At 47.1% G+C, this 19,028-nt stretch overlaps 1 long non-coding RNA gene across 1 annotated transcript in view; it reads right to left on the bottom strand.

Moving 5' to 3' along the window:
* Nucleotides 1-19,028, bottom strand: part of LOC144121655 (uncharacterized) — a 153,081-nt gene that overhangs the window by 87,854 nt on the left and 46,199 nt on the right. The gene's annotated exons all lie outside the window — the stretch shown is intronic.

Here is a 19,028-nt window from a genome sequence, read left to right as displayed (position 1 = left end):
GAAGCTCATAGCGTGTGTCTGCCCGTAGCAAAAGTGCTTATTGAAGGACCTTTCGGAGCACTTGAGACGGAGGCCGTAGTGTCATCTATGCTGCCTCCCCCCCCCCCCCCCAGTACCCGTACCTATTTTCGAACAGGTCCGATCACCTCCTGCGCGAGAAGGGGCTTTCGTTTGGTGAGGCTAGCGTTCAGGCCTTAACCAGATCGAGAGTTCGGGAGCTCGCTGCAAAGGCGGAAGTTGCGGGGCCGACGTTGTCGAACAATGAAAAAGGGTCGGAGGCGCAGCAAGCTGATATTCAGAGCACGTCCGAACTGAATAAAATTGAGCCTGTAGCGTTGAAGGCACCAGGTACTGGAGAGGAAATGCCCGACACGGGCAAGTTAGAAGAGCTTCCGGTCGAGCTTCCGGGACTAGGCTCAGTGACGAACAGGGAAGACACTGATCAGGTCATTAGTGACTTAATCATTAAAGCACCGCTGTCTCCTGAGCAGAAAACCGAACTACACCAACTCTTACAAGAGTTTCAAGGGCAGTTCTCTGAGAGGCCTGGTAGGACTTGTGTCCTTACTCATGACATAGAACTTACCTCCCCAGAGCCAGTACGATCCAAGGCGTACCGGGTGTCACCCCGCCAGCGCGATATTATGGAGGCTGAGGTAAAGAAGATGCTACAGCTCGGTGTTATTGAGGCGGGTGAGAGTGATTATACCTCCCTTTGTATTTTTTGTTGAGGTACCGGGCAAGGAACCTCGTCCTTGCGTCGACTACCGCAGGCTTAATTCCATCACTAAGGATCAAATTTATCCGATCCCTAACATCGAGGAGCGCCTTGAGAAAGTTAGTAGCGCTCAGTTTATTTCCACCCTAGATCTTGTCAGGGGTTATTGGCAGGTTCCACTTACATAAGAGGCTAGTAGGTATGCGGCGTTCATTTCACCAATGAGAACATTCCGTCCTAAAGTTTTGAGCTTTGGTTTGAAGAACGCGCCATACTGCTTTTCAAGCCTCATGGACAAAGTGTTGCGGGGACAGGAAGAATTCGCTTTACCGTATTTAGAGGACGTAGCGATATTCTCCGCATCCTGGTCTGAGCATATGGCACACTTGCGGGCAGTGCTATCCCGCCTGCGCGAAGCGGGCTTGACAATCAAGGCTCCCAAGTGCCAATTAGCACAGGCCGAGGTTGTCTACCTCGGTCACGTGATTGGACAGGGTCGTCGCCGCCCCTCTGAAATAAAGGTGGCCGCTGTGCGAGACTTCCCGCAGCCGCGCCGAAGACCGATATTTGGTCGTTCTTAGGTGTCGCCGGCTGCTATCAGAGGTACATCCCCAGGTACTCCGATATCGCGGATCCCCTGACGGATGCTCTGAAAAACAGAGCCCCAAACAGTCGTCTGGGGCGAGACAAAGGAAAGAGCTTTTAGCGCCCTAAAGAGCGCCCTAACAAGCCAGCCTGTGCTACGATCGCCAGACTACACAAAAGGGTTCGTTGTTCAGTGCGATGCTAGTGAGCGAGGCATAGGCGTTGTACTGTGCCAAAGAGACAATGGAGAAGTGGAACACCTCGTCCTGTATGCTAGTCGTAAGCTGACCTGTCGTGAGCAGGCGTACAGCGCCACCGAGAAAGAGTGTGCGTGTCTCATGTGGGCCGTTCAGAAATTGTCATGCTACCTAGCCGGCTCGAGGTTTATCATTGAGACGGATCACTGCCCTCTCCAATGGCTGCAGACCATCTCTCCCAAAAATGGCCGCCTCCTGCGCTGGAGCCTCGCTTTGCAACAATATTCCTTTGAGGTGCGTTACAAAAAGGGGAGTGTCAACGGTAACGCCGATGGCTTAAGTCGAAGCCCCTAACGTAGGAATCCGCCTCAAAGTTGTTTGTTACTGATGTTTTCTTCTTGAGGCAGGATTTTTAACATATTGCTTTTGTTTAGTGTTTCAAAGTGATGACGTGCTTTCTAGTGCAATTTTCTCATTTGTGGACGCGTTCTGAGTGCTGCTTGACTACTGTAAGGAACTAGGCAGTAGTATAAAAGGGGAAAGAGCCTGGCCGAGCTTAGTGAGGGTTGTCTCGTGCTTGCTGACTGAGCGGTTGCGTTTCGGCGTAGTTCTAACGCTTGCTGGGAACGAGCACAAAAATGGCAACTCTCCCGAAGTCACTTTGCAGTGCCCTGTGTGAACCTGAACCTGAGAACGAGGCCTTCTCTGTGCGCTGCGCTCAAGCAACGTCGAGGGGCGACCGGTTTCGATTACGAGCATCATCGAGCGACATCCCTCCGGACAGCGGATGCAGTCCCCTGACCATCGGGATCTCCTTCTCCCGGCGGGGCGGTCTGTTACGTTTCGCCTACGACGCGCGGTATAGCCGGCGCGGATGCAACGGACGCCGGGGCTTCGTTCAAAGTGGCGGTCATTTTGGGCCCGCTCAGTGCTGCCGTAACGCCTCCCGCCAAGCGCGTCCAGGCAGGTTTCAATGCCACGTGTCGTCGTGTGTGCGTGTGTGTGTGTGTGCATGTTGGTGCCCACGCTTGTCAAAGCGCGGCAGCCGGGGAGAGGAGCTCCCCAACTGGGAGGCGAGGAGGTCTGACCGGCGCCGGCCCGGCGGACGCGTCACTTCACGTCTCAACATGTCCGTGCGTCGCCGTCTCGTGCGACTCATCCCTAGCCGTTCCTTCTCGCCCTCGACTCCGAGGGTATAAAAAGCAGCTGCCCCGGACGCCAAAGAGAGACTTCGATTTCTTCCTTCGTGTAACGTGGTCGCCCTGACCGGCTGCTCTTTTGCGATGCCAGAATAAACAAGTTGTTCTGTTGCCAGTCGACTCATCCTTTGCCGGGACCTTCAGATGTTTCCAGCTGTGCCCCAGGCCGCCAGGCCAACGCTACCCTTGGGGCTTGCAACCCATTTGCAACAGTTGCCACACTGTCTTTTGTTATTTTCAATGGAAAGCAACGGAATCATCTGTACCGATAAAATATTTCAGCCAACAACAAACAACGGCAGCGAAGGAGCATGCATACAAGGTCGATGCAGCATTGACAACTGAATTTTATTTCAAGCGCGCATACTTATAACCTAACAGGATTCGGGCACTTTCTTACAATCAATTCTCTATCTTTATCTCCTTGCGTCGTCGAGCAGGAAATTAAGTTACTTCTTCGATAGGGCGATAGATGGCGTGATGACACATTGCTCACCAATATTACTTTTGGTCCAGGCTTCAAAGATCTCTCGACTAAGCTATTATGTGCTCTTTTTCAGTGTCCGGACGTTACGAAGGCCAGCTGGGATTCTTTGCTTTTAGCAATTTCTGCAGTGCATTGCAAGGTTGGCGCCTGACTTTTCTGTTATTGCTGTTGGGAGCCATATTGTCCAGTCGTTGACTTACCTTCCTTTCTGTATAATGTACTGAATTTGCATAACTTGGTAATCCGATAAACGATGCCATGAACAAATTGGGAGCACATCGCTTAGTGTGCGGTCTGGCATTTTAATTTGCTTCGTGGCCACGCTTTTTGCTTTGTTCGGGTGCAGCTTACGGATCACTCGATCGTAAACTTGGACTTAGGCAGCATACTGGACTGAAAGCTGATGCCAGTTGCGCGAGTGATGAAATTTGCTTCATAATCCGAACGCCTCTTCGTTCCGCCTAGACTGGCCGGCGGCACGACCGGCTGGACGGGCGTAGCGTATGATGCCATCGCCGTCTTAGGCCAGTTGGCAACCCGCTCGCGCGCATTCTTCGTTGCGTCCTGCACGCTATAGCTTCCTCCTTGGTTTCGCTCCGCTGCTTGGCAATTACAGGCTACAGCCAATGCCAGCTTGGTTTTTAAGAATTACATGCGAAAATAAATCTATCTGCAAGCTTTAAGCGCGTAGATTGACATAAAAGTATGAGCTGCAGTTTTTTTAATTCTTTTTGTGTTGTTGCCTTTTTTATTTAAATTTTTTGGAGAATTTAGTACCCTGTTTAGCAGTTTCGCGTTGCAGTCGCTAGGGGTTGCTTGTGACGCGCGGGATGTGAACGCTTCGACCGTTTCTCTATGTTTTTACCCAGCAAACAACGTACCTCCCCAGGAGCGCCCAGAAAGGATGGAATGTCGCTGTCCCAGTACAACATTTATTGAACATTTCCAGGCCGTAGAGGCAAGACATAGAAACACAAGCAAAAGGTAAGTGTGCCCACTAATGTCCTAGAACCGTTTTTTCGAGGGTGTTAAGCAGAAACAAAAACAAATCAAATCATTTTGGTCCCAGAAAGGTATCTGGGAGAACGTTTTTGGGACCAATGCTTTTCAACAAAAAAATACAAATTGACTCCTCGCTCCCTTTTCTCTCTCCCTCGCGCCAAAAGCTTCGGGGAGAGAAGTTTTTGCGCTTTCACTCGCAGTTTTGATAGATCAAACAGTTTTGTTCGAATAGCCGAAACAAACGCAGTTCACCTCGCATCTCTCTCGTGGGCCGTCGGCTCCATGCTGCAGGCAGGCAGGCGACGGCGGTCTGCCTTTTCATCGCATCGCCGGGAGCGGCGGTCACCAACGTGCCTGTCTTCAATAGTGTTTCCAACTTCAGCACGGTGCGGCGGTCCCTGCAGGCATCTCCAACTACCAGCAGTCCTCGCTGCGCCGCTGTCTAGCAGAGGCGCAGTAATGGGCCTCCCGTCGCTCGCCCGGCTTCCTCGCTGGACGGAAGCCATCTTGCGCACACGTATTCGCGCAGCCCCTAGCCGCTCACGCGCAAGCAGCAGCGCGCAGCAGCTCTTGCTCTAATCACTGGGCTGTCGTGAACTTTGTAGCTGTGGATTCATGGCAGCTTTCCCGCGCACCTCGGCGTGCCCACTTAATTCCTTTTGGAACTGGCGCAGCGGCGCGGCGCATCGCAAGTCTTTTGCACAGCTTCACGGCCCTACACCATAATGGCGCTCTTACAAACGTCGTTCGCGGCAGGGGATTTCAAGGCAATGGGCGACTCCTAGCGCGCTTTGCATCCCTCAGCGCCTCCGACGACTGTGGCGCGTTGACTGCGGTCATAGGCGGGAAACATCTTCGGAAGCCCACCAGACTCTTGCTGCGAGTGCTCATTGATTAACCTTAACAACCTACATCGCCGTCCTGTCGCAGCGGTATAGTTTGTGTTGTCTTCGCGTCGCTGACTTCCAACCCACCCCCAACGGATTACTTGTGCCTTGATCACCTTGATCTCGCCTCCCACGCCGTATTGTGTCGCACGCGTGGTCTGCTGTACCACGGGTGCGGCGAGCCAGGGCTCCTACCTCAAGACTTCAACACTTTCCATCCGGATCCAAGCAGTCTTATACCCACACTTAGTCACAAGAAAATAAAAAGGGGGTGTAACGAGGATGTAACGCGTATGTTTAAGCGTTCGCTGTGCCGTGAGAAGGCGCAGGACAGAAGTCTGCGTTGAACTCATATGTATAGTGGCAGCATTTTATTTCAACCCGGGTTTCTGTTGGCATCGTCGTCAAGGTGTGTGGTTTATGCTCGTTTTTTTTTTATTTTCGCCTCGTAGAATTTATTTGTTTCCTGTTTTGATAACACGCTCAAGCTTACTCCGACGTTTGCGAGAGATGCAAAGCGAGAGGGAGGTTTCACCCTGCAGAAAATCCGTAACCTGGAACCGCGTATCTGGAACGTGCACTGACATCGCACAGCAAACGCTAAGGCGCCCGTGTGCTGTGCGATGTCAGTGCACGTTGAAGATCCCCAGGTGGTCGAAATTATTCCGGAGCCCTCCACTACGGCACCTATTCTTCCTTTCTTTCACTCCCTTTTTATCCCTTCCCTTACGGCGTGGTTCAGGTGTCCAAAGATATATGAGACAGATACTGCGCCATTTCCTTTCCCCAAAAACCAATTATTATTATTATTTTTTTATTTTTAACCGAGTATCTGTATCGTACGCTCAAATCGTCTTTTCGTTTGGCACCCAGGTTGCTCTTTACCTACGTTTGCTTTTGCGTGTGCATATATGATTTTGTACCCTTTAGAATGTTTGCTTAAGGTGCATCAACTTTCAGCCTGTATTATGTTTTATTGCTCCATTTTTTTCAGATTTCTCAGAGCTAAAGAAAATTTTGGCCATAATTATTTGCGGGTGTCGTAGTGCTCCGTACATTGTGTGAAATGGTGCATACATATGCGTCTCCTGTTTGTATTCATTTAAATGCAAAGAGCACATTTAATAAACTGAACTTACATCTGTCTTGAGCTCCTATTTCCTGTTATATGGGCGGGATCGGGCGACTTTTTGAATTAATATTTCCTTTCTGTGTAAAATTCTAGCACATTTCATGTTCTGGTGGCGGGAGCAGCGCAGCACGAAACAAAGAGAGAGGCGGGAATCAACGCTAACAACCAGATTTTTAATCCACGTTCCATCGAATATATACATCACGCTCGTGCAATAAGGAAAGAAGCATGACAAACGCATAAAATGTACACGTGGTAAAAGATCAGCACAACGCACGCAGATAATCAATTTTGCTGTCACGAAACGCTATCGAAAGTATGCTGATGCATATACGTCGCTCTTTTGCCCGATGCTGAACGATTCTTCAATCTCCCTGGTCTGTTGATCAAAATACGACGGGATGACCATTGTGTTGATAAGCTGCGGAGCGCATTCATGCTCTCGCAATGTTTTGCTAATTCACTGCTGATGGCGCCCTTTAGGAATATTTTGTGCTCTCGAAGCCATCCATTCAAACAGCGCCCTGTTTGACCAATGTAGGCGCGTCCGCATGACATAGTTATTTCCTAAACTCCGCTTTTCACACATTTCAAATGTTTTTTTCTTTCGGTGCTTTTTCTTGCATTGATTTTTCTTTCCTCGCTGTTGACGTTGCCGCACAGGCTTCTTAATTTGTTGGGTGCTGACATGAGCACTTTTACACCAGCTCTTGCGCCTACCTTTTTCAGACTGTGGGAAATGCCATTAATGTAAGGAATGACCGCATACGGCATCCTTTCTTCTGATGTGGTTCTGACATATTTTCTGCCTCTAGGTGCTTGCAGAATTCCTTCTGCGACACTGCATAGCAGTCTCGTCGGGTAAACTGCTGCTTTCAGCCGACTTTTCTGGGCGTCAAAACTGCCTCGAACTTTATAATGACAGTATCTCGTCAATGCCACTCTCATTGCTACTTTTGCTAAGTACTAGAAGAACTAGGACTAGAAATAACAAGTTAACTCCCAGAAAACAACGTTATGCGATTTCTTGACTTGACGCTAGCCTTTATAGGCGCTCACATATGCTGGCGGTACGGACCACGAATCTAGAAGGGACTGCTCCCCTACACACCTGCGCACTCCAAGATCATCAAGTGGGGGTAGAAAAAAACAGCAATGAGAGCCGCATTGACGAGATCCTGTCATCACGAGGTTCAAGGCAGTATTGACAACCAGAACCGTCGGCTGAAAGCAGCAGGTTTCCCGACGAGACTGCTATCCAGTGTCGCAGGAGGGATTCCGCAAGCACCTAGAGGCAGAGAATATATCACAACCACATCAGAATAAAGGAAGCCGTACGCGGTCATTCCTTGCATTAATGGCATTTCCCACAGTCTCAAAAGAGCAAGAGCAAGAGCTGGTGTAAAAGTGCTCATGTCAGCACCCAGCAAGTTAAGGAGCTTGTGCGCCAAAGTCAACAGCGAGCAAGGCAAAAAAATCAATGCAAGAAAAAACACCTGAAAAAACATGTGAAATGTGTGAAAAGCGGGGTTTATGAAATACCTCTGTCATGCGTACGCACATACATTGGTCAAACAGGACGCTGTTTAAATAAACGGCTTCGAGAGCACAAAAGATTCCTAAAGGGCGCCATCAGCAGTGAATTATAAAAACATTTCAGAGAGCATGAATGCGCTCCGCAGCTTATCAACACAATGGTCATCCCATCGTATTTTGATCAACGGACCAGGGAGATTGAAGAAGCCTTCAACATCCTACCAAAGAGCGACATATGCATCTGCATACCTTCAATAGCGCTTCGTGACAGAGAAATTGGTTATCTGCGTGCGATGTCTTGATATTTCACCACGTGTACATCTTATGCGTTTTTCATGCTTCTTTCCTTTTCTTCCCATACGAGCGAGATGTATACATTCGACGAACGTGCATTAAAAATCTGGTTGTTATTCAGCTTCGTGTCCCGCCTCTTCTTTGTCTCGTGCTGCGCTGCTCCCGTCACAAGATCATGCACCAAACAGCCTAAATTTTCACCTTGTTAAAGCACATTTCATGTAAGCAGGTAAGTCTGGATGGCCTAGCCAGCAAGCATTCACGCGAGTTGACAGATGTATTACACCACCTGTAACGTAAGCATGTGCCTGAAATTTGGCACATATGTGCGCTTAGATGCCTATAGTCTGCATGAAAAAGAATAAATAATTTTTCAGCCAGAGCCGAGAAATCTAGCAGTAACCTTTTGGGGCTGTCCCTGGGACGCACAACTTTTTTGGACACGGCTAGTTGTGGGGAAGTTTTTTGGACGTCCTCGGGAAAAATGAGAACCTCCTGGGGACATTCCATATCTCCTGATGGGATATTTCTGGGAGATTTTGAGGAGTTTTTGTGTTTGTTGGTTAGTTCCGCAGTCCTTGGTGTTTCAGGCTGCTGTTGGCAATTTTCCCACGATATGGTTTCTACCAGCGCTGCGCGGAAATATGTGCCACAAAAAAGTCACCTTCCATTTCTTTTGTGTGATTAAAGCATCAGCATTACTTCGGCTAAGCCACAAATGAGCCTGATTGAACCGTCGGCTAGTGTGTTCCTTCGCTGGTTTGCAAATCACAAAGCAATATCAGCAATTGTTTTTCATTCCAGAGTGTAACATTGGATGTATTAAAACAGGGCTTTTCCATGTGTGTGATCTTTCGTTAAATGGGTGCGGCTAGGTTGCTTTTGCATATTTAACGTCCACTATTAGTTGCTTTCTGTACGAAATCTGTCAAGAAGTTTTAACCCTAGCAACATTAAGCGGCATCACTTTTGCTGGCTACGTACACAGCTTCAAAGCGACCGGCTTTGTTTACACCTAAGTAAGCAAGGGGTACTTTTTTCTACACATTTATTTAGATCTGTGCTCAGTTGGATTCTGTGTGGGGTTTTATTTACGGGATAAATACGCTTTCCCCATATTAATCGCTTCTGACACAGTTCAAAACTGCCCGAACCTTACTGTGAGCATACGCTACCGAGCGCACGCCAACCACGGCGGGCTTTGCTCTGAAGCAGCAAAAGAACGACACTCTTGCTGACACAAACCGGCATTTATTGCTACAGCAACAACGCCAGCTAGCAACAAAACACGCTAAGGAATCGAAATCGTTCGACTCACCAGCAAGGTTACTAGCGAATGTTCACCCACGCTAGGGTAGGGCATACTCGGGGACTGAGCGGGACGAGAAGCGAGAGAACCCTCCTTCCCACGAGGCCTGACACCGCTGGCGGAGAGCGTAGCGCCAAAAGACACGTCCGGTCGCAACGATGTTCCCCAGCTCAAAAAAATGATGCTCTCCCGTGCGTGCAGCAATCACGCCGTCTGTGGCGCGGCGATGCCGGCGCCCTCTCTTGTTAGTTAAGGTAGCTAACCAGGGAGAGTCGCCTGGGGCGCACCTCCTCGAGGCGAGGCCATGGTAGGGTGCATCGCGGGAAAGGTAACCAAAGACGAAGTCGTGAGGAAAAGTCCCCACATCCCCACCCTTAAATAGACCCACGTGCTATGGAGGACTCTACTGTACAACATGCACACGAGGCAGGTCTTGCAGCAGAGGTCACGCCGACAGTGTCCACGCAGACTTCTGCGGTGTTCCGAAGGCGGCGTGAAGGTCTCCACTGAGACGACACGCATTGCCCGTGGACTACCTGTCTGCAGGCCCGCGAAGAGAGGGCCAGTTGAAAACTGCAGGCCAGGATTCAGCAGTAGTCGCCAGAACAGGAGCCGGAGGTCACTGCTCCATGGTCTCGCCACGGCTGCCCCGGATGGATGCGCCGAACAGGATACAAGCAGCTCCGTCGCAGCAGGCGGCAGCGAGACAGTATACAGAGGACAACAAGCCTAGGTGGCTCCACTGGATCTGCAAGATTGCCGAAATGCTCTCGGCGTGCCTTTAACGTAGGTCACGGAGGAGAAACGGTGTCCGCAAGTTCTTCGTGTCCCAATGCTTAACTTCCCAGCAAAACGTGTCGGGCGATTTTGCAAACGCAAAGTTAGAGTGACCAAATCCCATTCTTGAGTTAAAAGACAGTGCTCAGTTCGCGCGAGGCTACACAAACGGGTGGGCAGCAGAGTGCGCCCCTCCTAACACCGCGGTCTGGTGGTCGTGTCTCTCCTGACGTGTGCAAGCCGCTACGAAAAGCCTTAGGTCTGACTACCATTGACAACGACCGTGAACAAAGGAATGATCCGACAAGGGTTACGTGCGCGCAGCCGCAAGGAGACATCTGCTCTGCGGGGTGGTTCTACCCCGCTCACCGCACGAAGCAGCTTCTGAGCGGTCGGCGCCCACCCTATCGGATGGTGTCGGAACCCCAAGCGCCGAGCTGCGTTACCAGCGAGCTCGGAGCGACATCCGTAGCCCCACGCCACCTGGCTCCCGGAACTTCGACACCAAGAGTCGAAAAAGAGACAGCAGAGAAAAATATGTACAGAAAACTCGGACCACCCACGCGGCTTCCGACACTCGCTTCGGGCTCAGCAACTCCGCGGGCGCTAGGCCACGCGCTCCCTCGATGCGGACCAAGTGATTCTCGTGATGAAGATAATCCAGAGAAGAAAAACGTGATCAGCATGTCGAAAAGTTCAAACATGCTGCCGCACTGTCCGCCTCGCACGCATGAAAGGATGCCGCAGGTCCTAGTGACCAAGAGAGACAGAGAAAAAGACGAACGGAAAGGCAGGGAGGTTAACTAGGCGACGCATGTTATGCTACCCTACACGTGAGAAAAGGAACGGAGGGAGAGATAGAAAGGGGAGAGAGCAAATGGAGGTTATTTTACAACGTAATATCCTGGTGATCAAAATTCACATTAGGCCTAGCACTTGCCAAGTCCGGACAAAGAGCGTTCCTTGGACCGGACAGTCAGTTGTGCAATGTTCCAAAAGCAAGCCCCACGTTGGTGTACAAGATGTGGTTTTTTTTTAATAGGGGGATGAATAAGTTTTCCTCCAATTAACTGCGGCGAAACAGTTCAAAATCAGCTGGATCCCACCCCGTGGTCGCGTACGCTACCAAGAGGACGCCGACCATATCGGCCCTTACTCTGAGTGAACAAAGGAACGACACTCTGACCGACACAAATAGGCATCTAATGGTACAGCAACAATAACGCTAGCTAACAACCAAACACGCTAAGGAGTCGAAATCGTCCGACTCACAATCAAGGTTACGAGCGAATTTTCGCCCACGCTAGAGCAGGGGATACTCCGGGGCCGGACGGGACGAGAAGCGAGAGAACGCTCCTCCCCATTAGGCCTCATCCCGTGGGCGACACGTCCGCTCGTAACGATGTTCCCCAGATGAAGAGAATGATGCTCTCTCTCGCCCGCGCAGCAATCACGCTGTCTGTGGCGCGGCGACGACTGCGCCCTCTCTTGTTAGTTAAGGAAACTAACCTGGGAGGGTCACGAGGCGCGACCCTCTTCGAGGCGATGTCGTGGGAGGGGGATCGCGGAATAGCTAACAAAAGAGGAAGTCGTGAGTGAAAGTCCCCACATCTCTCAGGATTTCATTCTTGCCGAGAACATTCTGGTCTCCTGAATGTTCCAATTCGCCTTGTTGTTATTGCCATCAGTTACACATGGGTTACAAAGGATTCAGTAATGCTTACAACATTGAAATGCCATGTGCAGTATTGATTATCACGATGCGTTCATGGAAGCCGGCGCAATTGCGGTGAGGCTTTGTCTTTCAGGAGCTGATCCCAAGGTTGCGGTTTATTCGATGCCGGCCGTGGCGGCCGTATGTACCTAGAGTCGAAGTACAAAAATGCCCTATGCTGTTTACGTAGTCAGCGTATGATAAAGAGCCCATTGTAGACAAAATAGCCCAGAGTCCTCCAATAAGGCGCCCCTTAAAGTTGATGTGTCGCTACGCATCGTTAACCACTCTAGTTACAAGCGATCATAAAACTGAAATTGTATTCCTTTCTTGAAATTCAGCGCCTATTGCTTGAGCCCAGCAAACCAAAATTCCAGCATTATATTGATGATGACTTGTTTTCTTGCAGGTCACAATAAAAATGGAAGAGTAGCTTGTTGATAAACAGTTATTGCATGATTTTAGTTTACTTGTGCGGGGTTGCCTTGAGTTATTTCATCTGTTGTGTGCCCTTTATATGCGTTGTTGCTAATGGCTGTCATAGAAGCTTTATTATTTGCCTGAGGTAGGTGATTGGTATTGACCCAGAGGGTAAAAAGGAGCTGAGAGTATCGTAAGAAACAAGGTGTGTTACCACATGGACTTGTCAAGATTTTTATTCATTACAATTGAGAGCTTCGGCACTGAGGTAGTCTACTCACTGGTGCTGCGCTGTATGTGCGCAGGTTGTTTGACAATGTAATAAAGTGTTTCCTTGGCAATCAGGGCTCACAGATTTTTTGGGGGGTAAACCGTTGCACCTTGCACAGCTGGCCTTGTCCGTGCCTGTTACACTTAGTGCATTTATTTTTAGGCAGAAGCTGCTCAACAGGGAAATTGAGATGACCTCCTTGCCTGCTCAAATTCTAAAACTTTGGCAAGTGCCCTTCGCAGCTTATACTGTGTTTCTTTCACTTCATGCTTTCTTGTAAAGATGCAACTGCTTTCTAATGTGGGTACCACAATCCCCATTGTTTGTTTATATTTACTGCTCCAACTGTAAGCATGAGGAGCAAGCACCTGGGCTACTTCGACACAGGTTAACTGCACCGCCGTCTACTGAATTGTTCAGATAGCAGTGAGAAGGCTATCTTGATGACTTGGCCTGGAGATTGTTGAAGTCCTGAATGGATCACCTGGACTAATGCCTGTTGTGGTGTTCTGTTAGTGATCTGTTGCCAGACGTGCCCTCATTTCAGCTACATCGTACGGATGAGAAAGGACTTGTTTGGGGGTGCAATGTCAGGAACCTTATACAGATGCAAATCTATTTGTGCTATCTTTCAGATGTTTCCCTCTGTGGCTCAGAATGCAAAGGCCAAGATTCAACCCACCTCTGGCGTATATTGAAGTGATGCAGGTATTACCAAGAGAGTTGCATCTGGCAGTGTTTTCGTGCGATGCTCCAGGTTTTCAGTCATCCACGGCTTTTGATACAGCCACATCGTGCAGATAAGAGACATCCTGTTTGGAAGATACAGCTGGCATCGTACGGCTGTGAGTACAGTCGGCATCGCCCTTGTGGTGAGCGCTCGAGAAATCTGCACCACGCAGTCAAAAGTGAAATTAGAAAAGAGTCATGCTTGTAGTTTAATTCCTTGTGACCACCTTGCTTGCAGGTTCATAAGGCTGTACTTCCGCGCAAGACTACCCTTCAAAAGATAGACGCTACGTGAAGGCTTCGACATTTATGCAGGGAAGGGACGCAGAGCAGTTAAGTTAAAAAGCACTGAAAGTAAATGTTCTAAAATTGATATTATGGCAAGGCGAACTGACTTCGAACTGACTACGTGGCTTTCTGTCTGTATGTAGGCTGATTGAATTTTGCTTCTGGTCAGGACATCCATGGAAACTGACTTCTGTATAAGGCACTGACAATCACATCATATCTATGTCTGTTTTAGTTCGTTTATTTTTTGCCTGCACTGTCACTCTTTGCCGTGACGTGGTCTTACTTGTCTTGACTCCAAGTTAAGTATTTCAGGCACACCTAACTGTGCTTTTTATCCACATAATGTTTTTTTCATTTCTGCTGGCTGCTAAACAGAGCTGTAATTGACTTGCTCATCTTGCCATCTAGTCGACATCTTTCTTGCAAGAGAAGTGATTTTGGGAACACCCGGCGAGCTCTTCCCGGATGTCTACATAAAAAAAATTCCACATCAAATCATTCATTGTGAACAAGGCCCGGGGCTGAAAGTGTTTTATTTGAACAATTTCTCGCAGCTCGACACTTTCGCGCCATACAAATGCTTACCATTTTAGTGCCAACAAAACTTGTGAACCTACCTCCTCAGTAGCTAATAACATTAATATCCGGGTCAGTCTCTTTTTGTGTTTTCATGTGCATTGGATTCAATTACGCAGCGACTGAAAAGCATGTTCCTTTTTCACAATCAGAGATGCGTTGACGGCTCCTGATTGTATGCCGTTTATTCCTGGTAATTTAGTTCCACTGTTCCCGTCATTTCAGATCAGCTTTGAGCTCTGTTCAAAAGAGGGTTCTTTATGGAAAATAAACTTTTAACATTTGTTGAGGTTTAGATCGTTTGAAGAGAGCACTAAAATCAGTCTTCAAATGCACAAAAATATTAATGCCTCCGTTTCTGATTTAAAGAGGGACATCTAAAAAAATATTTAAAATGTCTTCCTAACAACAATACTAGTGGTTTTGACTTGAGGGTATGGTTGCATGACTAGAGGAAGCAGAGCGAAAGACCAAGACGAACACATAAGCTGAGAAGACAGAAGCCGAACTACCAAGTATTTATTGAGAGCAACAAGCAGCTTTTTAAATGCAAGCCAGAAAAAATGTGACAATAGAGAAACAGTAAAAGCAACCAAAGTAAAGAAATATTCATTCAAGACACCATCTCTCACATGTCGCATCAAACGCTTGGCAGTGCACAGCAAGAATTTAACACGCAACAAGGCCGGTGTTGAATACTCCTGTTATTGTTTCAGCAATCTCTTCACAAAGGAATCATTCCAGACGACTGGAGAACTGTGCATATAACACCTTTACAAAAATCAGGCAACAACAGAAATCCCATAAAATAGAGGCCAATACCTTTGACCGCTATTCCCTGAAAATTATTCGAACACATCTTGTTTACCTATGTCATGAATAATTTGCATAGGAATAGCTTGCTCATTCATAGTCAGAATCGCTTCAGACAGAAATGGTCATTCTAATCTCAGCTTTTCAAACTTGCGAAAAACCTTCACGGTTCATTACACGTGTCGAGTGACATCTATTCAATATTCATCGACTTTTTTAACGCTTTTGATCCTCTTGCCGCATAAATGCTTGCTTTCAAAGATTCAAAACCTTCAGCTTGACCAGAAAACAACTAATCGGGTTGATCGATTTCTAAATAATAGTTCTCAGGCAGTGAAGCTTTATCAATGCATTTCAAAAACCATCACAGTAACCTCAGGTGTCCCTCAAGGGTCCATGCTTGGCCCTTTACTCTTTTTATCTTTTATTTATATCAGTGACATAGCCTTGAACTTAGCTTCATCAATACATCTTTTTGCAGATGATTGCGTAATTTACATGCAAACAGTTAACCCATGCGATGTGCGTATTCTTCAATTCTATTTACCTAATTAACTGAACAGTGCCTCAGATGAGAGGAGCAGATTATTGTCGATAAAACTAAATATTTAAGATTTTCAACTATAATCGGGTCGCCCCTCAATCTGCACACAATCCACAAATACTCGAGTAAAACAATTTAAAATATATCCTAGAACGCGCACATAGAGCACATAACTAACAAAGCGTTAAAAAAAATAATTTTCTTAAACGTCGCTTGGTTCCCCTAAGAAGGATACAGGACATCACAAGTGCACAACTCTTATCAGAATTTCACTTAAATACGTTTCACTGATATAGCACTGTCACCAGGATAATGTTACTAATTATCTTCAGTCGGTTCAAAGCAGAGCAGGTTTATCTTTTCATCCTACTCAGGTCATCAAAGCATCTCTCTGTGGTTACCGCGCCAAAGGCCATTTGTCATATATGAACCACGTTTTGGACCTTCAGCCGAAACTTCAAGAGGGTGCTCCTTGACAAGCTGCGCCATCTATTTTCCTTCCACAACACCATTTTTATGGTTTCATTTTTTATTTTCTAACGCGAGGACGCGACATGAAAATAAAACTTTCACCGGAGACAGTCCGCCGGTCACCGATTATGGCCTCCGTTTAACCGCGTGCTCCTCAAATGCGAAAGGCTACACTGGGCGGTTTTCCCAATTTTTACGCTGTCGTTTTTTAGGACAGTAGTTTTGAGTTAGGTAACCAAGCAGAATCGTCGGATTTCAGTTTCGATTGGGAGACAGTCTCAGAGGCCCGGGTTATCAGCGCGTGCTCGCATGTGTTGTTTTTCAGTTAAATTGCTATTTTATGCAGTGCGCTTTATTTGTAAAAGATAATAGTAGTTTTATTTTGCCCTTTAAGGTCTTGTAACATGCTGCCAAATATTTTACAAAATGCATGTATGTGAAGAAAGGGCACGCAACGTTTTAGGGCTTTTTCAGTGTTATTTTAGTGCCAAGCAAAAAAAAAAAGTAGGGACTAACAAGCTCTGCTATAAAAAAACGAGAACAGAACTCAGAACAAGTTCAATGTGCAGCACATCCCACATCAACCTCCAATTTATGTCCGCAGGCTTTGCTTTCTCTAGTGGCACACCAGTCATACTGCCTATATCGAAAGGCCACTGAAAGTGCAATGTATTATGCACGCAGCTGAAAATCGAAAGAATGATATCTGAGAGCACGCGCAACGTTTTGTGTATTTAAAATTTTTCTAATCAATTTCTGGTCAAGTGCTCAGATGTATATATCTTTTTCTTCTATTTTTTGTGCTACCAGCAAATTTATAACCATATTTTTGAGAACGCGTCTATCGATTCTCACAAAAAAGATTTCTTTCAATGCACCCAATTTTGGCAATTTTTGCGCGGTAAGAAAAGAGGTATCTGCATTAAAGCACTCGCTACATCATCAAACACTAGCCACGCTCAGAAAACATGCTCGCCTAATTTACTTTATTCCTTGTATTATCGTTACCTTCCTTTTTCTCAAGTCAATACCAGACCAGCACCCCATGTTTCAACTCACCACAATCATTCTCATAAAGAATTTCGATGAAGGCGAAATTCTAGAGGCTAGTAGTGTACTGTGCGATGTCAGTGCACGTTGAAGAACCCCAGGCGGTCGAAATTTCCAGAGCCTGTCACTACGGCGTCTATCATACCCTGAGTCGCTTTGGGACGTTAAACCCATATAAACCAAACCAAACCATTCTCATAATGTCTGTCCAGAGTTTTGGCGCAATAAACAATAAAAACTTACCTCTCATTCACGCCAAAAGCGTTTGGAATTCTTTGCCATACAACATCGTGTCATTGCCAACTTTGCCGCATTATCACTACGTATTGCTAATTTTGTCTTCGCAATATTGGTATTTCTTATTATTTTGTTATCGTTGTTGTGTTTTTTTTCCTTCTTGTTGCTTAGTTCATATTCTAATATTGTTTAGGCATATATTCAGGGCAATACTTTGAATTTTTTTTCCCTGCTTAGATGTGTCATATCGTTTATTTTTTTTATTGCAGAAAGTGTTGTGCATCCTTGCTCTGCGTCGTTGTTTCAAATGATCCTGCTTTTTCATGCGTTCTCTCCCCCCCTCCTCTGTAATACTCTGCTGGGCCTTTAGGGTACTCTGCAAATAATAAATAAACTGGTTCCTTTATAGTCATTAAAACTGAGCGCGTTTTCTTCCATTCCTCTAGGTGCCAGCGGATGCGGCGCAACTGCGCATGACCAAACATTGATGTGCCATGTGGTCAGTGCGGTGACGTCTTGATAAGGGCAGCTAAAGCATCGCGCAGAGAAATTCCGGCGGCGGCGTCGCTGAGGCGCGGTCACGTGTTCGGCGGCCAGCGCCAACCATGCGAGCAGCCAGGTTTCATGTGCGGCTTCGAGCCGTTATCGCTGCAGCCTCGTGCTATTCAGGAATCAGTTCTTTTTTGTTCTGCCGTACTCAGGTGTTAGCTTCTGTTCTCTTTTAGCCTTTGCATTGCGCTGTAGAGAGCGTCGACCGCATGCCCTGCTCTGCCGCTGTATTCTACGATGTGCCGCTTTGGAAGCGTTGGTCTGGTTGACAGCCGCGAAACTTTGATGCTGACCGTGAGTTTGTCAGTCGTCAAGCGACACCATGGGTGGCGGACCGCGTTCCCTGCAAGGCAAGGCGTTCAACCTCTGTCCACGACGGTTGAAATCCACCCTATATCTAGCTCTCCTCTTCCCTAGTCTTGCTGTTCATTGATTTTGCTTGTCTGGTGGCTTGCTTTTTTTTTCTTCTGGAATTTGTGGCACCTCTACACTGAAAGATCCGCTGTTGGTGACTTGTGAGGAAACATTTTTTTTTATGCGCGGCCCAGGATTGGTCACAATGTTCTGCCTGACATATAGCAAACCTCTACTGTCTTTTGGAAAAAAGCTATCACAGAAACCGTCATTTATTTCTGGTATCCTGACATAAACACCCAGTGCGTTCCAAATGTCTTGCGTCGCATTGCCGAGTGTTTTGTGTAGAAAACGCAAACAAAATAGACAAATATTTTATGAAACTCTGTCTAATCTAGAAATTCTAGATGGTATAACTCTAGGCTCAAATATTAACAAAGAAACGTAGCTAGGAGTGCAAAATTTTGTTTCTTTATTCGCTGAAGTTGGCTGAAAAATTTTTTTTCAGTTTCGCCAAAATGCGCACGGCCTTGCAGCTATGGCTCTATTTTTGTAACAGTGTCAGTTACAAATATAATATTTCACAACTAGTTCAAGAATGCAAGCCACCTTCATAAGACAAAATTTGAAAATTAATTTTGTAAAACACAATTCTTGGGAATTGTGGCCTCATAGCTTAAGAAAAAAGTTTTCCCTTACGCTGCGTTCTCTGCTTAATGTTTTCGTAATTACACAAGATTACCTTATTCTCCAGTAAGTCAGGATTGAAGGAACAAAGAAAAAACGAGAAAAAAATGGCTCACAAGCGCAGCTGGGGCTTCAGCGGCGTCTGCACGTCTTTCTTCCTCCGGGGAGGCCACACAATATCCAGTGGGAATGATCTGTT

Source organism: Amblyomma americanum, chromosome 2 (assembly GCF_052857255.1).
Source record: "Amblyomma americanum isolate KBUSLIRL-KWMA chromosome 2, ASM5285725v1, whole genome shotgun sequence".
Classification (NCBI taxonomy): Eukaryota; Metazoa; Arthropoda; class Arachnida; order Ixodida; family Ixodidae; genus Amblyomma; species Amblyomma americanum.
Note: the sequence above shows the minus strand (reverse complement) of the source record. Positions and strands in the feature narration are given on the sequence as shown.